The 19068-nt window shown below is 46.9% G+C and overlaps 1 protein-coding gene across 1 annotated transcript in view; it reads right to left on the bottom strand.

Annotated features, from left to right (window-relative positions):
• Window positions 1-19068, bottom strand: part of LOC122800497 (potassium channel AKT2/3-like) — a 475979-nt gene that overhangs the window by 192723 nt on the left and 264188 nt on the right. The window lies entirely within an intron of this gene.

The following is a 19068-nucleotide window of genomic DNA, read 5'->3' as shown; positions in this document are numbered from 1 at the left end:
CGCATTTCTACAGAGTCTAGCTCTGCGCCGATAAAGGCAACACACTGTGATGGCAGCAATACAGATTTTGCCCAGTTGAATGAAATCCCTAGTAGATGGCCCAATTCGACAGTAGCTCTCGTGGCTTGAACAAGTAGATGCCTGGTGGGGGCAGTGAGGAGTCATCTAGCTAAGGAAACACCTGGAATCCTAGACGTCTCAGGTGAGCTGTCACCACTGCCAGACACTTGGTGAACACCCTGGGGGCTGTGGTGAGGCCAAAGAGCAGGGCCCGGAATTGAAAATGACTGGATCCCAGCCGGAAGCGCAAATGATTCCTGGAAGCCTTGTTTATCTTGATGTGATAACAGGCATCCTTGAGATCAATGGAGCACATCCATACTCCTTTTTCCAGCAAGGGGAAAATGGATTGCAACGTGACCATTCGGAACTTGGACTTCTTTACAAAGCGGTTTTTACGGCTGAGATCCAGAATGGGTCTCAAGTCCTCTGTTCTTTTTGGCACCAAAAATAATCTTGAGTAAGTTCTTAATCCGATCTGGTCTGTGGGGACTGGCTGGATGACTCCTTTTCCTAGCAGCTTTGAGACCTCTATTGCTGCCTGATTCCGTTGACTGGGTGGAATGTCCGGGATTTTCCTTGATGGCGGGGGGGGGGGATGGATAAAGGGAATGGTGTAACCTCCGGTGATGATACGAAGCACCCATCGATCCTGAGTGATGGACTCCCAGGCCTGAAGATGCTCCGAAAAATGACCCCCGACTGGCTCCGGAGACACACAGTCGGGTAAATCCCTCAGGGACGTTGGTAGGAGGAACCACAAAAGGACTCGTGGTCTCTTGTATTGCGGGGGTCTCCACCGCCTCTAGGGTGATGCCTTCCATTAAAATTCCCCCCTCCTCTGCCCCTGGAGGGGGGGGGGTCACTTTGATGGGCAGGGGAAGACGTTTGAGACTTTCTGAACCACATTTTCCCTCCCCTCTGAGCCTTGGGATAAGGTCTAGTGGGAAGTGAAAAATGGGCCCCAACGGCAGACAAAGTCTTACCCTCCTGCTCACATCTAGTGAGGGTGTCTTTCACTTTGGCTCCAAAAAGGGAGGACCCGTCGAATGGGGCGTCCATGAAAGAAGACTTGAAAGCCTCCGCAAAATGACACAAGCGCATCCAAGCTTGCCTCCTAAGGACTACGCCCGAACTCGCTGCTCTACCCGCCCCCTCGGCTGCATAAGATATGAGCCTCATGGACAAGTTGACGATGGAAGAAAGGGTAGACAGCTGGGCATTAACAGACTGGGCCTACACCTCAGGCAAGTTACCCGACAGGGTATCTCCCAACTCCTTTATGAGATCCCTTTGGAGCCGTGTAAAATGACACAAGTAATTCAGCGACCGCAAGGTAAAGCTGGTTGAAGACAGGACGCTTCCCATACCTATCCATACTCCTAGACTCCTTATTAGGAGAATGGATGGAAGTAGAAGCCTCTGCCACGTCCTGCTGAGTGGCAGACGCCACCACCATAGTATCCACAGGTACTCCCATGGTCAAAAATTATTTTCCAGGAGGCGCAGATAAGAACTTATTGGGGCAGCTAGGAACTGGCTCCACACAGTCAGGGTGTTCCCACACCCCTCGACAAATAAGATCCAATAATTCATTGAAGGGTGGAGACACCCAGGAGGCGGAAGGCTGGGCTCCGAAGGCCTTGAGGAAGACCGACTCCTTCTCAGAAGGGTTTTTGGATGGCCAGTCGCGGGTTTTTGGATGGCCAGTCGCCCCGCTGTCTCAAGATCTCCAGGATATCGTAGAACGAGACATCATCAGGGACGACGTCGGGGACCCTTCTGCATCATCGAGGTCGGTATCCGAGGTGACAGACTCATCTGGGGAGTCTACGTGCTTCCTCTTACACAACTTCTTCCTGGGAGGCTCCTCAGGCATGGACTCTGAAGGGCCCTCAGAAAGCAGGGGACCACACATGGAAGTATCCTCAGGCCTAGAAGCCCCACTGTCCAGAGATAGGGGGGCACCAGAAGCTCTAGACGCAGCGGCTGGGGATGGAGTTGCCGATTCAGATGAAGTCACTACGGACTTGGCCAGCGCGCTCCTCATAGCCTCGAAGGCAGGTCCACCAGAATCGGACGAAAAACCCACCTCCGAGACCATGACCGGAGTCGGGGTACCCCTAGCCGAAGCACCAAGGGGGAGACTTGGAGCCGAAGCCTGAAGCCCCGATGTAGCCCCCTCGGGTTCGACTGAGGACACCCGAGTACCGAAACCTGTAGAAGGGATGGAAAAGGTTGGAGCCGAAGTCGGATCCAAAAGACTAGCAGGAGGTTTTGGAGCCGACCCAAGAACTTCACTCAATTCGGCAGACTCCGGCTCCGACACAGAGGTTGTCGGAGAAGGAAGAAATGGAACCGATATCGTAGCAGGCTCCGGAGCTGACTGGGCTGGAGCCGAAAATAATTTAGTTAACACTGGCGACTGGAGGAGCCTCTGGACCACCCTATCCACATCCGAATCTGACAGCCTGGAGGACTTGGAGACAGAAGGGGGTCCAGAAACCTTCTCTGTTGGAACCGAGACAAGACTGGGGGAACGGCTCTGAGTCGGCTCCAAAGGGATCGGAGCCGAAGCAGGCTCGAGAACCACCGCAACCTCCTTCGGTGCCGACGACCGTGGAGTGAAAGAAGCCGACCCCGAGACCGACAAGACTTCCTGCGGCTCCGAGACCAGTGGAGCCAAGGTAGGAGACATCATAGCCTTAGACAGTACCTCCTGCGACTCTGAGACCAGTGGAGCCGAGGAAGGAGATATAGCTTTTGACCTTTTCTCCGGAGGCTCCGATGAACTAGCCGGAGCTGGAGACTTCTTTTTAGTCTTAGACCTGGATTTCTCTGAGGGGGGCGAAGACGCTAAAGTTTCCTCAAAGGAGGGTTAAATCAAACCCTTAAGGATAAGCTTATTTTTTCTCTCCTGTAAAACCCTGGAAGAGAAGGCATGACAAACACTGCAGGATTCCTGCAAGTGTATGGCACCAAGACAATAAACACAGATGGCGTGGCCATCAGTCAAAGACATTTCATACGCACATTTGGCGCAATTTTTAAAGCCAGATGGCTTATGTTCTTTTTTTTCCTTGCCAGATATAAGGAAACACAACCGCACACTCAGCAACACAAGGAGGGAGAGTGGAAAGGGCTCTAACTTAAACGCCCGAACACTAAAGACACAAGATAGGGCAAAGGCCCTCTAACTTAAACAGGCCTAGCCCACCAACAGAAGGATTACCACACAAAAAAATGCAATCAATCACAAAAAGGGAAACAACAGACAACGTAGCTATTAAAATAGCTTTTTGGAAATAATAACTCGAGCAAACAGTTATTAAAGTCAAAAAAGAGAGGGTACTTAGCCACAGCCAAGTCGACACCACGTCGTTACTCTAGGAGCGGCAAACGAGATCTGGGGGTTTGGGTGTGGTGCATCCTGGGATACAGGGTTAGCCCAGCCAATGAGAGACTTCGTGCTAGTTATAGCATATATAGAATCGGCTCCGAGCCCGTCAGTAATGAATGTAGGCGAGATAGGATCACATTACATCTAGAGTTATAGTAGAGGCCATGGTTTTTAGAAGACTGAGGACTGTCTTCGCTTTGACTTTGTGTTGTGTAAGTAGACTGTATACCTGTTGTCTTAGATTTTGTATTTTGTCTGCAGGAAGGCGAGTCATCATGGCGACTGTGTGTATTTCTGCACCTATAAAAGTCACATATTGAGAGGGTGAAAAGGCAGACTTTTCCCAATTTATAGTAATCCCTTGCTGAGTGCAGACTTGGATGGTTGAATCTCTGGCTTGTAGAAGTAGGTGCCTGGTGGTGGCAGTCAGGAGCCAGTTGTCCATGTAGGGAAACACTTGGAATCCAAGATGTCTCAAGTGAGCCGTTACTACCGCCATGCATTTGGTGAACACCCTGGGGGCTGTGGTGAGACCAAAGGGCAGAGCACGAAATTGGTAATGACTGGCTCCCAGCCAGAAGTGTAAAGGACTCCTCGATGCTCTGTCCATTTTTATGTGGTAGCACGCATCTTGGAGGTCTATGGAGCACATCCAATTATCTTTCCCTAACAGGGGTAGTATAGACTACATTGTTACCATTTGGAACTTGGACTTCATAGGTTCATAGGTTGGTACTAGGCTATCAGCCCTAGGGCCTATACAAGCCTAGCCATAACAATTCCCTGGCTATTTCTTCCCACATTATTTATTTCCCTGGACCCCTGTCTAGCAGGGCGACTGACGTGATCCCCGGGGTGAGTTTCCTTTCTCCCATCCAATCGTCAAGGTTCCTTCTGAAGAGGGCCAAAGAGGCACTCTGCTTGACATGTATGGGCAATCTATTCCAGAGTCTGGGGAGTCTCTGGGTCAGGAACCTATCCCTCCAGCATGTTTTGTTTATTGTGATGACAAGGTTTAGATCCTTGGAGCGTGTGGCTCTGAGGGATTGGGATTTCTTTAAGTGTAGCATGTCCAACAGCTCTGGGTTTGACATGGCCGTGTATGTTAAGCAGAGATTGCCTCCGAGTAGACAATATGCGACAGAGTATAGCTGAAGTTTTTTAAGACAGTCAGCGTAAGGCATCTGCTTTAGGCCTGTGATTCTTTTAGTGAGGTATTTCTGCGGCCTTTCCAGTTGTTGCAGATGTCTTGAGAGGTACATACCAAATGGGGCGTTGTATGACCTCCTTTTTTCTGGATGAAAAGCCCTTAGTGATGAGGTGTGCCACATAGAAGGATTTCCTGACTGTTGTGGCGATGTGGTTATTGAAGGCGAGACCATTGTCCACCTGTGTCCCTAAGTCTCATCACACTTTCGGTGTTTAGTGTACTGCCACCTATATGGTAATTCACGGATACATGTTTTTTCCCAAAGGGGATAACTATACATTTCTTGGCATTGCGCTTGAGCCCATGGCTCTGGCACCAAGCATCTGTTTCTGTAAGGCCCTTTTGTAGAGTATCCACATCATTTGGGGATTCAATAATGGCTCCCAGTTTGCAGTCATCTGCGAACTTTGTTAGCCAGAGTCCCTTAGTGTTGGCGTGTACTTCAGACAAGTAGATGCCAAACAAGAGCAGTCCCAGGACTGAACCCTGAGGTACTTCACTTGTCAGCTGCTTTTACAGTGTAGGTTCTATCAGTAAGCCAGTTAGCAACCCATTGGGTGACGTAGGGATTAATGCCCAGCTTAGTAAGTTTATCAATGATTCCAGAGTGGGGGATGGTGTCAAAGGCCTTGGCAAGGTCTAGATAGGCTGTGTGGACCACCTTACCCTTGTCCATTGCTCTGGAGACTGATTCGAAGAAGTCAATCAGGTTCAGGAGACAAGAACGGCCCTTCATGAACCCAAACTGGGTGGGGTCCAGTGTTAAAGGTTGCCAATGTCTTTGTTTATAAGTCGCATGACAATACGCTCCATGGCCTTGCAGATGAGGCTTGTCAGACTGATGGGACGGTAGTTTCCAGGATCCAAGGTGGATCCCCCCTTGTGGAGTGGGATAACTGTAGCTCTGCGCCACTCAGTGGGCACGAAACCTGAGGTGAGGCTATGATTAAACATGACACTTAGGTGAGGTGCCAGTTCATGTAGTACACAGCCCGGGATGTCATCTGGTCCCATGGATGCTGTATTCTTAGCTTTGGAGAGTGCGTTTTTTACCTCTGTGGCCATTATTACCGGAGTTTGGCAACCTTCCGGTATTGAGACAGGCCATTTAGGGGGTGAGAGGGGGGTGAAGTTCACTGATTTGTGAAGTTCACTGATTTGTTTTAATTTGCTGAGATCCAAGATGGGCCTCCAGTCCCCTGTTCGTTTTGGCACTAAAAAGAATCTGGAGTAAGTTCCGAATCCTATCTGGTCTGCAGGGACGGTCTGGATGACTCTCTTTTGAAGCAACCTTTGGACTTCTATAGTTCCTTGATCCCTGTGATTGGGTGGAACATCCAGGATATTCTTGGTGGGGTGAGGTGGACAAGAGAAGGGTATGGAGTATTCTCTGGAAATTATTCTTTGTACCCACTTGTCTTGGGTGATGTCGTGCCAGGCTTCTGGATACAAAGATAAGCGACCCTCGACTGGCTCCAGAGAAGCATAGTCAGGCCCCACTTCAGGAGCGCTGATAGGGACGTCCACTAAATGAATCGTGGCCACCCTAGTTTTGCAGACCCCCCTGCCTCTAGGGTGATGTCTACCATTACTTCCTCCTCCTCTGCCTCTGGAGGAGGAATCACCTTGTGTGTCCGTGAAAAATCTCTGAGATTTCTTGAACCACATTTTTCCACCTCTCTGACCTTTAGGGTATGGTCTAGAAGGGACGGAAAAACATACTCCCATGGCAGAGAGAGTTTTTCCTTCCTGCTCGCACCTGGTGAGTGTATCTTTTACCTTTGGTCCAAACAGAGAGGAACCGTCAAAGGGGACGTTGGTAAATGTAGATTTGAAGGGCTCCGCAAAGTTACGTAAGCGCATCCAGGAGTGTCTCCTAAGGGAAACAACTGAACCCACTGCCCTGCTCGCTCCATCTGCTGCATAAGATATCAGCCTCATGGAGGAGTTAACAATGGAGTTTAATGTAGACAACTGAGCAGTAATGTTCTCAGGGACTCCTTCAGCTACGGTACCTTGGAGAGCATCTCCTAGCTCCTTTAGGAGATGTCTTTGAAGTCTAGTAAAATGGGTGAGGCAATTCAGCTATCTGAGTGTAAAAGTCACTGAAGAGAAGATACGCTTCCTGTATCTATCCATCGTTCGAGACTCCTTGTTCTGTGGATGGACAGATGAGGACGTTTCCGCTAGTTCCTTCTTTGTGGCTGTTACCACCACCATGGCAACTACAGGCACAACTTTAGTCAAAACCTCTTTCTCTTTGGGGGCTGAAAGAAATTTGTTGGGCCTTCTGGGGACTGGTTCCATGACAGCAAGAGTTTCCCACACCTTTCAACTGACTAAATCTAAGAGCTCATCGAAAGGTGGAGACACCTAAGAGGCTGAAGGTTGAGACCCAAAAGCCTTCAGGTACACTGACTCCTCATCAGAAGGGGTGACAATGGGCCAGCCGCCTCTCTGTTTCAGGATCTCTAGGATATCTACGAAGGAGATAACATCAGAGGACGACCTAGGGAACCCTTCTGACTCCTCGATGTCAGTGTCAGAGGCGATGAACTCATCAGTGGAGTCTACATGCTTCCTCTTGCAAGTTCTCTTCCGAGGAGGCTCCTCAGAAGGGTATTCTGGGGAGGTCTCGGAAGACTGGGGGCCACCCAATGGGGGCTCCTGAAGCTGCAGGTCTCTGTTGTCAACAGAGAGAGATGGTGCTGAGACAGAGGTCGGAGCTTGAGGGGGAAGAGCATTGGTACCCTTGTGTGGAGCTGAAGACCTAGACAGCATGCTCCTCATCATCTCAAAGGCAGATCTCACTGGCACTGAGGACACCCCCAGTTCCGAGGAAGTGGAAGTAGCCCTCGGCTCCAAAGCCATCAACTCAGAGTCAGATGTAGGATCTGAGCTCAAACGAGCCAACGCACCAAGAGGGTAGGCTCAGAACCAAGGAAGTTTGGGTCCAAGTGTCACTGTCGGGGCCAACTGGTGAGCTTCGGCTCCTAAACACCAAGGACAGCGCCGAAGGTGTTGAAGCGAAACTCGGCTCCGAGACAGACAAAAGAGGTTCCTGGAAACAATGGTTCCACAACAAGTGGCACCGATAGCTCTGGCTCCGAAGGACCAACATGGCTTGGAGTAGGAACGGAAGCAGGGAGTATGGCCTTAGATGGCTCTGGAACCGATTGGGTTGGAGCCCGCAACAAATTAGCTAGTGCCGACGACTTCAAGAGTCCAAGTACTACTCTCTCTACATCCTCTTCAGAAAGACCCTTGGAGGACATGGAAGACAAGGTAGGTGATCTAGATCTCTGCAAAATTGCAGATCTGAGAGTTGGGGAGACCGGTAATAATTCTCTAGATCGGATCCGAGGCAAGTGTTCAGTAGTCGGCTGCAAAGAACTTGGAGCCGATACTGGAGTGTTGATGTCGATAACCTCGACCGGCTTCGAGGACAGTGGAGCCGAAGAGGTAGAAGGTTTGTCCAATTTTTAATTTTTTGTGGAAGTCCAGATAAAATAGTCAGTGTGGGAGATTGCTTCTTGGCTGACTTGACCTTCTCTTTTTTAGAAGAGGGAGACCTGGAATGTGATGATGAAGCGCTGGCTAAATCCTCCTCAAAGGAAGGCTTATGGAGACCTTTCAGGATCCATTTGTTCTTCCTTTCCACGAGAACCCGAGAACTGAAGGAGTGACAAAAAGAACACACAATTGCTATGCCCGTCGTCAGTCAGTGACATTTTTTGAGAGCATTTGAGGCACTTTCTTTTTAAAACCCGAAGGTTTACAATCCTTTGACTCCTTAGACATACTGACAGAAACACAAACACAGGAGGAAAAGACAGGAAGAGAGGACAAGGTCCTCTAACTTAAATGGGCCTAGCCCTGCAAGAAGCACTGCACACAAGGAAAAACAAGAGAGGACTAGGTCCTCTAACTTAAACAGGCCTAGCCCTGCTCAAGTACAACACACAAAGCAAAAGGAACAAAGGACTAGGTCCTCTAACTTAAATGGGCCTAGCTCTGCTGAGGAAACAACACACTAGAAAAAAGGTTAATAGAGGAGTAGGTCCTCTAACTTAAACGGACCTAAATGGACAGAGGAGAAGCTACGTCAAGAATTTGCAACAACAACTGCAATAATTCTGCAACACTCTTAACTAGTTGTAGCTAATAAGAATTAATAAAGGAACACTGCACACAGCTATTAATTGAATACTACTATTCTAGTCAAAAACACAAGATTAGAAAAAAAGGTCCTAATCCAAATACAGACCTATGCTAAGATATATAAAAATAATAGCAAAAAACTAGCACACCAAGGAAGGGATACCACTCAGAGAGAAAAAAGGTCTGCGGAAGCGATGGCCAACAAGTTTTCAACAACAACTTTGCAAATTTTCAGAAAACATACTACTAATTTACTATCTCTATTAACAATGACTAAGCTATCTATACTAAGCTACTACTAACATCAAAAAACGATCACTATAAGCCATGGCCAAGAAAGAGAGCACTTCTGAACTCATAGATGCAACAAACGAGATCTGGGGATTCTTACTCGTACACTATGGGATACCTACCTTGCCATGAGCCAACTGAAAGACCTCGAGCTTTGTAATCGGCCGAATCGGAGCCGAGGATCGACTCCGAACCCATATGTAGGAATGAAGGCAAGATAGGACTACAGAACATAAATAATTTTCCAGCTCAGGAATTTAAAGTCACATTTTGCTGGTGGTTCAAAGGGGGGATAAATTAAGGCCTGTAGTACCAAATGTAAATCCCATGGTGGAGTAGGATCTTCAAAGGAATGTCTCAGCATGGGTGCCTCTCAAAAAAAGCCTTACAAAGCTTAGATGAAGCCAAAGAAGAATTGTCTAATCTAATATGAAAGTTAGAGATAGCTGTCAATTGAAATCTAATTGTTGAGGAGCTTGCTCTATCATTAAAAACTGTTGCCAAAAATTCAAGACCACTTTGTACAGCAGCTGAGAAGGGGTCAATGTGTTTCTGATGTGCTCAAAAAACAAACCATTTCCATTTACTTATGTAAAGTTTTCTTGTAGATGCCTTACTGGAAGATAAAAGTATATGATGGACAGGGGAAGAGACCATTGGTTGTCTGGCTACTAAAGGAATTGGAAAAACTACACTGTTAGTTTGCAGTATGAGATATCCAGATGAGTCATGCCTGTCGGGTGAGACAGGAAGTCTGAAACTGGATCCAGAATCCAATGTGAGTAAAGTAGATGAGGCCAAAGGAAGGGAAACTAAATCTGCTGAGGCCAGTACGGTGCAATAAGGATGACACTGCTCTTCAACCAGGCAGCTTTTTGCAGAAATTTGAAAATTAGGGGAGTTAGGGGGTAAACATAGAGGAGACCAAGGGGCTAATCGTGGAGTAGAGTGTTCCTCGGTGATTCCACTGGTGGGGGAATCAGGGCAAAGAAGCTGCTGCACTTGTTTAGGGGAGAAGCAAACAGATTGCAATAAGGCTGAATCCATTGATGGAAAATAATTTCTGTCACCTTCATGCTGAGCTACCACTCCTGAGGTAGTAAAATAGACCTGCTCAATTTGTCTGCTATCACTTTGGACTTCCCCAGAATGTGCAGTGCTATCATAAAGCGGTTGGAAAAGATCACCCATTGCCACACTCTGAGGGCATCTCAACATAATGGGTAAGACCTGGCTCCTCCTTGATTGTTGATGTGCCAAACTACTGACATGTTGTCTGTGAATCGCAATTGTCCCGAAATGTAGAGAGTCTTGGAAGGCTTGCAATGCTAAAAGTACCACTGTCATTTCCAGGACACTGACATGCGTGCTGGCCTCTTCGGGGGACCAAGTGCCTTGGACTGTCTTTCCCATGAAGTGCCCCACCACCCACCCAATCTAGTAAGCATCCATGGTCACTATAGCCTTGGGCTGAGGGAGAATGAAAGGAAGGCCTTGTAGAACCTGATCTGAATGAATCCACCACTAAATGTGTTTCTTGCATGCCTGAGTGATTCTTATTTGGTCTGACGTGTTGATAAAGAACTGACCATTATGCTAGCATCCAATGAAGAATTATCATATGAAATCTTGCTACAGGAACTAAACATATGGCTGCTAACATTGACCACAAGGCTTGAAGAATCCACCAGACAGAAATTATGGTACTGTGAACTATTCTCCTGACCTGGAATCGGATAGTTGCACTCTTGAGAGAGGCCGTCACTGATACAGTGTTGAAAACCTCCCCTATGAATTCCAGTGTTTGAGATGGTTGTGAGACTTGTTGCAATTTATGGTTATCCCCAGATGGAGGCAAGTCTAGAGTACCAGATCTCTTGTTCTTATTATTAGATGCCTGGTCGGGGTGGTACTGAGCCAGTCATCCAAGTATGGACACACCCGGGATCCCTGCAGTCTCAAGTGAGCTGCTACCACTACCATGCATTTGATGAACATCCTGGGGGACTGTGGAGAGGCCAAAGGGTGGTGCTCCGAACTGGTAGTGACTGGCTCTCAGCCAGAAGTGTAAATACCTTCTGGAGTGTCTGTTCATTTTATGTGATAATACACATCCTGAGGGTCTACTGAGCAAATCCAGCCGTTCTTGCCCAAAAAGGGCAGAATGGACTGAACCATGACTATCCAAAACTTTGTGTGATAAAGTGATTTGTTCAAGTCACTGAGATCCAAAATTAGTCTGCAGTCCCTGTTTTCTTTGGTACTAAAAAGAATCTTGAATAAGCTCCAGATTCTATCTAGCCTGGTGGGACCTCGTGGATGACTCTTTTTTTTTCCTAGCAGCTTTTGTATTTTCTATTGCTGCTGCTTTCCTCTGACTGAGTGGTGCACTGGGAAATTTTAATACAGAAGGAAGTGGCAGGGAAAAGGGAGTAATATAAAAAGTAGTTACATACTACCCATAATGTTCCATCTGTATTATCTATTTTCATTCAGCCTCAACAAATAGGTCTGGGATCCAACTCAGCCATTACTACAGCTCATGAAAACCTTCAAGCTCTCAAGCTCTCCCCTACCCACAATGCATTGCTGACCTGTCATCTCATAATTTATCTATAGTGTTAGAGACTCTAATAGACCATGACGTAGATACATTTCACATACATATGTGCATATATATATTTATATTTATAAATATCTGTATTCACATAAGATGGATTTGAGTTATCAACTAGATAGGAAAAGGTGTTAGCTAACACATGCATTTTGTAGGTCAGACTTCAGTTTCAAGAGACATATAGTGTGTCCTCACGTATGCCCTGTTGAAGTAGGGCATCAATGAAATCAAAGGCTGGGGGCTGGAGGGAGGGGACTTGAAACTGAATGAAAATAGACAACACAGATGGAACGTTATGGTGTGTACATAACTTCTTGATTTGATGATGTCAATTTTCATTAATCTTCAATGAATGGGACAGAGTGCTCAGCTGCCTGAGCCCTGGTGGACCCTAAATAAGGATATGCTGGAGAACAGTCGAACCAAATGTATACTTACTCCTTGAGACTATATACAGTTTGTAGTGATTTATAAAAATCTGCAGATATGACCACATACCAACTGCACTGATCTTGTCCATAGAAGCCCTGGATTGAAAAACAATGTGCAACACACCTAGTAGAATGGGCCTTTACTGTTTTTGTACAGGAACATTCAATTTTGTATAAGCCAGAATAATGCACTCTGTTATCCATTTGGCTGTTGTCACCTTTCTGACAAGCTCACCCAATTTTATGGTGCGCAAAGGAGATAAAAAGCTGGTCTGACTTCCTAAAACTTTTAGTTTGATATAAATAGAAGTGTAACTGTCGATGCACATCCAATGAATGAAGCAGAAACTCTCCTTTGTTACTGAAATTTGGGAAAATACTGGTAGGTTGATGGTCTGATGAAAATTTGATTCTGATATTACCTTCAGTAGAAAGGAAGCATTGGTACATAAAGAACGTCTGTCCTTATGAAAGATGAGGTAAGGGGGCTTTGAGGACAACGCTTGAATTTCTGAAACTCTTCTGGCTGAGGTTATGGCTACTAGAAAAGCAGTCTTCCAAGAAAGGAATTTCAAGTCACACTTGGCTGCTGATTCAAGGGGGGGGGGGGGGTTAAGGTCTGTAGGACTAAGGTTAAGTCCAAACGGGATCTTTCAAGGGTGGTAGGTCTCAGTGGTAGTGTACCTTTTAGAAAAACCTTACAAATTTACACTGAGGCTATGGCACAATCTGAAACTCCCACATGGAAATTTGAAATTGCTGCCAGTTGTATCTTAACAACAGATGCACCTGCCCCTTATTAAATAACTCTGCTATAAACTGCAAGACTGCATAAGTGGGGGCTGTAAAAGGTTCTGTATCATTTTGCTCAGCCCAGATTCCACTTACTTTTGTACAACTTTCCTAGTAGATGGTTTATGGGATAATAACAGAATGGAGTGGACTGGGGAAGAAAGTGCAGATTGCCTGGCTATAACTGGAAGTGGAAAAAACATGCAGTTAGTTTGAGGCTTACAGATCTGGATGGGTCAACCCTGTTGGATCCAGAATCCATGGGGGGGGGGGGGGTGACAGGAAGTAAGGCCACAGGAAGGAAGACCACACACGTCGAGGCCAGTAAGCAGCAATTAGGATTACTCTGGTTTTCAGTCTGGATGCTTTCAGTAAAAACTTGTGAATGAAGGGGATTGGGGGATAAGCATATATCAGACCAGGGAGCCAATCGTGGAGAATAGCATCCCTAGGTGACTCCCCCACGGGAGGGATTACGGCAAAAAAGCTGCTGCATTTGTTATTCAAGGGGGATGCAAATAGGTTGCAGTAGGTCTGGCCTCACCAATGAAAGATCATCTCCGCCACTCGGTGGCTGAGGGACCACTTGTGAGGTAACAGAATGGATCTGCTGAGTTTGTCTGCTATCACACTGGACCTTCCCAGAATGTGCATTGCTACCAGAAAGAGATTGGAGCTACCACCCACTGTCATACTCTGAGGGCTTCTCAACATAGGGAATAAGACTTGGTTCCTCCTTGTTTGTTGATATACCAAACTAATGACATGAGGTCTGTTTGAATTGCAATTGTTCCTAGAGTAAGAGAGCCTTGAAATGCTTGCAATGTAAAAGCATTGCTCTCATCTCCAGAACATTTACGTGCAACTTGGCCTCCTCAGGGTATCAAGTACCTTGAACTGTCTTTCCCAGATAATGCCCCCCCCCCCCACCTCATATGGGAAACATCCGTGGTGGCCTATGGCCTTGGGTTTGTGCGAAGAGAATGGGTGGCCTTGCTGAGGGTGATCTGACTGACTCTACCATGCAAGTTTGTGTTATCCCTATCCTTGAAGACATTGGGTGAGTAAGGTAGGACCACTGGGATAGTAACATCCACTGTAGAGCTCTCACATGGTATCTTGCAAGGGGAACTAGAGTAATAGCTGCCATTGAACCCAGGGCTTGTAGACCTTTTTTTGACAGGTATCTTTGAACTGCAAATGATCTTTCTGGTTTGGTTTCTGATGTTGTGAAGTTGAGGTAAGGGTATGAATGCAATCATAAGATGATATGTCAAAGACTGTGCCAATGAATTTTAGCCTTTAGGTGGGTTGTAGTTGTGACTTTTGATGATTTATGGTGATTCCCAGGGTTGAACAAGTTTGTAACACTTGATGTGTCACTCATACCAATTGATGCCTGGTTGGGGTGGTGATGAGCCAGTCGTCCAGATAACGGAACACCTGGATTCTCTGCAGTCTCAGGCGAGTTGCCACCACTGCCATGCATTTAGTAAGCACCTTGGGGGCTGTGGTGAGACCAAAGTAATGCTCTGAACTGGAAGTGAATGGCTCCCACTCAGAAGCGAAGGTACCTCCTAGATCATCTGCTCATCTTTATGTGATAGTACACGTCCTGAAGGCTGTCGAGCACATCCAATCATCTTTGCCCAGAAAGGGCAGAATGGAATATACCATGACCATCCGGAATTTGGTATGCATGACTGACTTGTTTAGCATGCTGAAATCCAATATTGGTCTCCAGTCCCCTGTTTTTATTGGAACTAAAAAGAATCTTGAGTATGTACCGGATCCTATTTGGTCTGGTGGGACCCCTTGGATGACTTTTATTTTCCAACAACTGTTGTATTTGTAAAGTTGCTGACTGGGTGGAACATCTAGGAGCTTTTTCAACAGTGGTGGTGGAAGAGAGAAGGCTATACAATAACCTCTGGTAATAATCCTCTGCATCCAGGTATCTTTCATTAAATTTAGCCAGGCTGTTTAATGCACAGAAAAATGTCCTCCGATTGCCTCCAGAGGATGGCAGTCAGACCTCCCTTCAGGGGCGCTGATAGGATCTATCAAAGAAAGTATCTCTGACCCAGTATTTTACGGGCCTCCTCTGCCTTGTGGGCATCTTCTATTATTGCAGTTTCCCCCTCTACCTGTGGGACAGCTGCCTCCACTTGTGTCAGGGAAGGGACTCTGAGATTTTCTAAACCACATCTTATGACCCCCTCACTGATTCCTTAAAAAGGTCTGTTTGGGGGGGGGGGTCCGAAAAACTTACTCCAACTGCAGGACAGGGTCTTCCCATCCTTTTCACACCTGGAAAGCATCTCTTTAAATGTTAGGCCAAAGAGCGAAGATCTGTCAAACAGAGTACTGACAAATGAAGACTTAAAAGGCTCTGCAAAGTCACAAAGATGCTTCCAGGTGTGTCTCCTCATGGCTAAGCCTGAACCCGCCACCCGTGTGGCACCCTCTATTGCACTGGATAGAAGCTGCATGGACAAATTTACTACAGACTGTAAGGTGGCAAAAGGAGGGGACACAGAAGCCTGAGCCTCTTCAAAAGCGATCCTTGACAACTTGCTGGAAAGTTCCTTGAGTAAGTCCCTTTGCAGCCTTGTAAAATGGGCCAGATAGTTCAGCAAATGGATAGCAAATGTTGCTGAAGCGTAGACTCACTTCCCCAGTCTGTGCATCAACCTGGACTCTCTGTTGGGAGGATGGATTGCTGAACTCTCCTCAGCGACTTCCTTCCTAGTGGCTGCCACCACCACCATAGCATCAACTGGTATGCCCTTACCCCAATGCTGCCTTTCTACTGGGGGTGCCATAATTTTGTTAGGTCATTTTGGAATAGGCCCGACTGTATCCAGCTCCTTCCATGCCTTCCGACAAATCAAATATACTAATTCATCGGGAGGTGGAGTCACCCAGCAGGAAGATGGGCCAGCACAAAAGGCTTCCAGATCCTTGGAAGAAAGGTTGTGGCAGACCAACCGCCTTTTGGTTTCAGGAGCTCAAATATGTCTCCAAAGGAGATGTCTTTGGGTGGTGGTTTGGGGGGACCCTTCTGCTTCATCATAGTCTGTATCGGTGAGTCCTGGTGTTTCCTCTTACACTGTCTCTTCTGAGAGACTTCTTCAGTGGGATGCTCTGGAGAAATATCCAAACAGCTAGGTATCCCTGTGTGGGTTGACTGGAAGCCCTGGGCTGGCTGTTCCTGTGGTGTCGAGTGGTTAGGATCATGTGGCAGACTCAGCTGGGTGGACAGGGATGGATCTGAGGGGGAAGGACCAGTCTGACCTGAAGGTTCAGCGAAGACCCTCTGTGCCACCTTGAAAGCAGACCTCCCAGGGGAGGAGGAAAGCGACAGAGTAGAGGACAAGGGTCTCTGGTCTGCTGGTTCTCCATCTCTCACAGGTCGGCCATCCGAGGAGGAAGCCAGAACCGAACTATCCAAAGCTGAAGCTCCGAGAGGGAGAGAATGCTCTGAAAACATCGGAGTCGATCCAACTCTCCCATATTTGACATGGAAGTTTCGGTTCTGGGAGCTATCCTGATCCAGTTCCATGGATGAAGAAGTTGAGGATTCAGAAGGTTTAAGAGACTTAGTGGAAGTTTACAAAGTTTTAGACTTAGAGGGTTGAGTTCCAGCTGTGACTAGCTCTCTCACCAACCTCACCACATCCACTTCTGTAAGGCTTCAGGAGTAACGGGAGGACACAACAGATGTAGGTCTAGAATGTCTCTCCAGGAAAGGGGAAAGTAGGATGGAGCCGGATGAAAGGATAGAGAGAAGGATGTCTGCGGCAGGCATATCGGATCCAAAGGTTTCGAATCAGATGAAGATTTCTTCTTCGGCTCAATAGCAAGAGTTTTATTTGGATCAGAGACCTTCGAGGTGGCAGGTGAGGTCGGATCCAATCTTGGGACCTTCTTCTTCGGCTCTGAGGAAGATAACACCTTGGCTGATCTGGGACTTTTAGAATGGTCCCTTTGCTTCAAGGCTGAAGGTCTGATCACTGGTTAACATCTGCGAGACAAAGACAGTAACAGACCTTTCAAAATCAGCTTGTTTTTTTCTGTTTGTGAAGGCTTGAGGATTAAAAGCCCTACAAATTACACATTCTTCATTCAAATGGTCAGGACTCAAGTAATAGAGGCACAGAGAGTGCCCATCCGAAAAGGGCATTTTGTGCCAACATATAAATAAAACAACAAAAATAGCAAGCTTGCTATTTTTGCTGTTTTATTTATGTGTCGTGGAATGGTGAATGAGATACGTTCATTTTTTGCCATGTTGTGCCTACACTTGGTACACTTCTTAAATCCCTTCTCTGACATTATCTCTAAAGAAGGAGAAAGAGGCAGAAAGAGAGACCCGGACAGAGACACACACTGAGAATAGAAGAAAAGAGGCTTTAGAGTAAAGACAAGGACAGGGCAGAAGTTTAGGATCACAAGGTAGAAGTGAAAAAAAGAAGAAATAATGAGATCTAAAGAATAAGAAAGAAAGAAACTTGAGAGCTGTGCAGTAACCACGTCAAACGAGATCTGAGGTGACAGGTCAGCAGTACACTGTGGGTAGGGGAGAGCTCAAGAGCTTGAAGAGCACCACGAGATGTAGTAACGGCCAAGTGAGATCTGACATCGGATCTGAGACCCATTTGTTGAGGATGAATGAAAATTGACATCAGATCTCTAGATATGATCCTCTGGACCCACGTATCTCTTGTGATGCCCAGCCAGGCTCTCTGGTGCAGGGATAATCGACCCCCGATTATCTACAGAGAAGATCAGTTGGGCCTCCTTTTAGGAGAGCTGGTAGAGTCTATTGGAGAAGGAATCTCTGAACCCCTGGTTCTGCAGGCCTCCTCTGTCGCATGGGCATCGTCGTTCATTTGAGTTCCCTGCTTTGCCACTGGGCTAGCTATCTTCACATGGATATCAGAAAGGACCCTGGGACTTTCTGAACCACATCTTTCATCCACGTCATTGATTTTTAGAAAAGGATCTTTGAGGAGTTGAAAAATGTATGCCCACTGCAGAGAAGGTCTTTTCGTCCTTCTCACACCTGTAGAGTGTGTGTCTTTAACTTTAGGGCCAAACGACAAATTGCCATCAAATGGTGAACTGACAAATGAGGACTTGAAGGGCCCCACAAAATCAGACACGCGCACCCAGGCATGCCTCCTGATGGAAATGCCTGAACCTGCTGCCTGTTACGGCACCTTCGGCCGCACGTGAGATAAGCTTCATGGACAAATTAGAAATAAATTGCAGGGTAGCCATCTGAGAGGCCACAGAAGTCTCATCCCTGGCAGTAGTGGTCCCAGAAAGGAATTTTTTCCCAGAAAGGAATTTTTAAAGTTCCTTTATGAAGTCCCTTTGTAGTCTCGTAAAGTGTACCAGATAGTTCAGTAACCTAAGGGCAAAAGTTGCTGAAGCATACACACCTCCCAAAACTATCTAACACCCTAGACTCCCTGTTATGGGGATGGACAGAGGAACTCTGCTCAGCAAGTTCCTTCTTGGTGGCCGCCACCATGACCATAGCATCCACAAGCACTCCATTGTTCCAGACTTCCCTACCTACAAGTGGAGCCAGAATCCAATCTGGTCTTTTGGAGATTGGTTCAACTCTGTCAGGCTCCTTCTACGCCTGATTAGAGATAAAGTCATTGAGCTCATCGGCGGGTGGAGTAACCCAGGAGGTAGACAGGCCAGCTCCAAAGGCCTCCAGGAATACAGATTCCTCTGTGGAAGGGTTATCGGAGGACCAATCACCCCTCTGCTTAAGGATCTCAAGAATGTCTCTGAATAAGACATCTTCGGGTGGTGATCTTGGGGACCCTTCCCCTTCATCGAAACCAGCATCCTCATTGACAGACTCCTGAGGGAAGTCTAAGTGTCTGCTCTTCCATTTCCTCTTCGTAAGGACTTCCTCAGTGGGATACTCCAGTGTTGTGTAACAGTCTGTAATACCCTACTGGGTAGCCTGGAGACTTTGAGTTGGCTGTATGATGTCCCTCAAGGCACAGAGACATCTGGGATTCAGAGAGAAGCGACCATCTGTCCTGCTGAAGAAGAGAAAAATCTCTCCACCACTTCA

The sequence above is a fragment of the Protopterus annectens genome, chromosome 4.part0 (assembly GCF_019279795.1).
Source record: "Protopterus annectens isolate FY-2018-M chromosome 4.part0, PAN1.0, whole genome shotgun sequence".
In the NCBI taxonomy this organism is placed as follows: domain Eukaryota; kingdom Metazoa; phylum Chordata; order Ceratodontiformes; family Protopteridae; genus Protopterus; species Protopterus annectens.
The sequence above is the reverse complement of the archived record's forward strand: the minus strand, read 5'-3'. Positions and strand labels throughout refer to the sequence as shown.